The sequence below is a fragment of the Mandrillus leucophaeus genome, unplaced genomic scaffold (genome assembly GCF_000951045.1).
Source record: "Mandrillus leucophaeus isolate KB7577 unplaced genomic scaffold, Mleu.le_1.0 Scaffold3, whole genome shotgun sequence".
NCBI lineage: Eukaryota > Metazoa > Chordata > Mammalia > Primates > Cercopithecidae > Mandrillus > Mandrillus leucophaeus.
In genome coordinates, this window is record NW_012103142.1 from 1,313,480 (window position 1) to 1,317,879 (window position 4,400).

A 4,400-nucleotide genomic window follows, 5' to 3' on the forward strand; every position below is an offset into this window, starting at 1 on the left:
CCTGGGAGGTTGAGGCTACAATGAGCCAAGACCATGCCACTGTACTCCAGGTTGGGCGACAGAGTGAGACTCTTGTCTCAGAAAAGAAAAAAAAAAAGAAATGTGAAGAATCGTGAAGCAGCTTGGCTGGTTTGTTCTGGCTTAGAGTATTTCGTGAGATTGTAGTCAGGTGTTGGCTGAGGCTGCGGTCATCTGAAGCTGTGACTGCAGGTGGAGGATCCATTTCCAAGGTGGCTTCTCCCATGGCTGGCAGTTGGCAAGAGGCTGTAGTACCTTTGCATGTGGGCCTCTCCGTGGAGCTACTTGAGCATCCTTACAGCATGGTGCCTGGATTCTCCTCAGAGTGAATGATACAAGATTCCAAGACTGAACTAGACTGCCTTTTATGACCTAGCCTTGAAAGTCACACTTTATCAATTCTACAGCTTTCTATTGCTCACATAAGTCAGCCTTGATTCAGTGTGGGAGGAGATTACTCAAAGGCATGAATACCAGCAGGCAAGGATCACTGGAGGCCGTATTAGAACCTTCTTACCACACCTCCCATAAAAGTTACTTGGTCTGTGGTTCAGTCATCCATTTTCCCTATACCCAGACAATGTTCTCAACAGAGGTGAAAGATAATTCTTGGGGGGAAGAGGGTATCCTTCCATAGGTGAGAGTGGATCATAATAGATTAAGTCAAAAGATGAATCCAAATGTCATTCTACTAAAAATGCCCAATTTTCCAAAAGCTGTCTAGGATAAAGCTCTAATAAATATATTTTAAGTCCCAGGGTATGCCTAAGAAGAGATTTTTAAATAGAGTTGGGAAATTGGACATGCTTATTTCTTCCAGGGTTCAGTCAGAAGTTTTGGCCCATGCCTCCCGTCTACTTTCATGCCACTGTATTTACCACTATGTAGTTCCTTCTGCTAAAAAATAGAGCTTCAAAATACGTAAAGTAAAAACCAGAACTAAAAGAAGAAATATACAAATCCATAGTCTTAGATGGAGATTGTTACCCCTTCTTTAGTAATTGATACAACAGCTCAACAAAAAGGAAGAATATTAAAGATCTGAACATTATCAACCATTTTTACCCAAATGACATTTATTGAGCACTATAACCAACGAGTATAGAATACACATTTGAAGTACACATAGAATATTTACCAACATAGGCCAGGTGTGGTGGCTCACGCCTGTAATCCCAGCAATTTGGGAGGCCAAGGCAGGCAGATTGCCTGAGCTCAGGAGTCCAAGACCAGCTTGGGCAACATGGTGAAACTCCATCTCTGCTAAAAAATACAAAATGTTACCCGGGCATGATAGTACCTGTAATCTCAATTACTCAGGAGGCTAAGGCACAAGAATTGCTTGAACGTGGGAGGGGGAGGTTGCAGTGAGCCAAGATCGCACCATTGCTTTCTAGCCTGGGCAACAGTGAAAGACTGTCTCAAAAAAAAAAAAAAAAAAAAAAGAGCCGGGCACGGTGGCTCACTCCTGTAATCCCAGCACTTTGGGAGGCCGAGGCAAGTGGATCACGAGGTCAGGAGTTCTAGACCAGCCTGACCAACATGGTGAAACCCCATCTCTACTAAAAATACAAAAATAGCCAGGCATGGTGGTACGTGCCTGTAATCCCAGACACTCAGGAGGCTGAGACAGGAGAATCGCTTGAACCTGGGAGGCAGAGGTTGCAGTGAGCTGAGATCATGCCACTGCACTCCAGCCTGATGGACGGTGCAAGACTCTGTCTCAAAAAAAGAAAACATCTGTCAACATAGACCATAAGTTTGTCCATAAAATAAGCTTCAATAAATGTCAAAGGACTGAAGTTGCATAGAATATGTTCATGGGGAAAAGGACTTAAATTAGAAAAGACCAATAATAGGGTATCTAGAAAAGCCTCAAATATTTGTAAATTAAATCTATTTCCAAGTAACCCATGAAACAAAAGTCACAAAAGATAAAATGTTTCTAACTGATATCAATATATATGAGGCTTAACTAAAGCTGTCTTCGCGCAGTGACTCACGCCTGTAGTCCCAGCACTTTGGGAGGCTGAGGCAGGCAGATTGCTTGAGTCCAGGAGTTTGGAGACCAGCCTGGGCAACATGGTGAAACCCCATCTCTACAAAAAAAAAAAAAAAAAAAAAAAAAAAGCAGTGCTTAGAAGGAAATATATTCAACTAGTATTAGAAAGGAGGAAAAGTTTAAAATCAATAATATAGATTTCCACCTTAAGATGCGAGAAAAGGCTGACTGCAGTGGCTCACACCTGTAATCCTAGCACTTTAGGAGGCTGAGACACGCAGACCACTTGAGCCCACGAGTTCAAGACCAGCCTCAGCAATATAGTGAAACCCCATTTCTATGAAAAATACAAACGTAGCTGGGTGTGGTGGCACCTGTAGTCCCAGCTACTCAGGAAGCTGAGGTAGGAGGATCACTTAAGCCTGAGAGGCAGAGGTTGCACTGAGCCAAGATCACACCACTGCACTCCAACCTGGGGAACAGAGCAAGACCCTATCTCAAAGTAAATAAATAAATAAAATAAGCTAGAAAAAAGCAAACCCAAATTAAGTAGGGGAAGAAATTAATAAAAGAGAAGAAATCAATGAAATATAAATCAAACAATAGAAACAACAAAGCCAAAAGTTGGTTCTTTGAAAATATTAATTGTAAAAAATAAAAATAGCCAAGCGTGGTGGTGTGCACTTATAGTCCCAGCTACTTGGGAGGCTGAGGTGGGAGGAGAGCTTGATCCCTGGAAGCAGAGGTGCAGTGAGCCAAGATTGCACCACTACACTCCAGTCTGGGCAACAGAGCAAGACCCTGTCTCAAAAATAATAATAATAATAATATACTGATATTGGTTGTGGCAAATGTACCATATTAATGTAAGATGTCAACAATAAGGAAAACTGGGTGTGGAGAACATGGGAACTCTACTATCTTCACAACTTTTCTATAGACCTAAAGCTATTCTAAAATAAGTCTATTAAAAAAAACTTGCCATAAAGAAAATTCCAGTGCCAGGTGGTAGCATTGGTAAAATCTATCAAATACCCAAGAAAGAAGGGATACAAATTCTACACAAGCTTTTTCAACAAACAGAGGTGGAAAGAATACTTTTTAACTTATTTTATGAAGCTGAAGTAATTCTGATATGCAAATCTGATAAAGACATTACAAGAAAAAAGTTACAGACCTGTATCCTTCATGAACACACACACACACAAATCATGAAGAACAGATCAATAAATAGAATCCAGCAATATATGCAGTGAAATATATTATGACCAAAAAAAGTTTAATACAAGAATATAATGTTAGTTTAACTTTACAAAAATCAAACGGTGAAATAAATCACATCAACATAATAAAAGAGAACAACTATATGATTGTCTTGATCCTAGAAAAGCACTTCACTTTTAAATAAAATTATTATTTCACAGTCAATACTCTCAGCAAACTAGGAATGGAAGCAAACATTCCTCACCTGATAAAGGACACCTATGAACAACAGGTGAAATGGTGAAAGAATAAATGTTTTCCCATTAAGATCAAAAGCAAGGCAAGAATATCTCCTCTCACCACTATTATTAAATATTATATTAGAGATCCTAGCTAGTGAAATAAGACATGAAAAATAAATACAAGGCATAAAGACTAGCAAGGAAGTAAAACTGTCACTATTCACAGACAACCTATTTTTTATTTTATTTATTTATTTGTTTATTTCTTTATTTATTTTGAGACAGAGTCTCACTCCATGAACCAGGCTGGAATGCAGCGGCACAATCTTGGTTCACTGCAGCCTCCACCTCCGGGTTCAAGCAATTCTTCTGCCTCAGCCTCCCAAGTAGCTGAGACTACAGGTGTGCACCACTGCACCCAGCTAATTTTTGTAGTTTTAGTAGAGAAGGGGTTTCATTATGTTGGCCAGGCTGGTCTCAAACTCCTAACCTCCGGTGATCCACCCACCTCAGCCTCCCAGAATGCTGGGATTCAGGCATGAGACACCGCGCCTGGCTGACAACCTATTTTTTAAGTAGAAAATCCAAAGGTAGGTACTAGCCAAATACCCAAAATAGTAGTATTAATAAGTGAAATTAGGTTGGGCACAGTGGCTCAGGAGAATGGCTTGAACCCGGGAGGCAGAGGTTGCAGTGAGCTGAGATCATGCCACTGTACTCCAGCCTAGGTGACAGAGCGAGACTCTTTCTTTTTTTTTTTTTTTGAGACAGAATTTCACTCTTATTGCCCAGGCTGGAGTGTAATGGCATGATCTTGACTCACTGCAACCTCTGCCTCCTGGGTCCAAGTGATTCTCCTGCCTCAGCCTCCCAAGTAGCTGGGATTACAGGCATCTACCACCATGCCCGGCTAATTTTTGTATTTTTAGTAGAGA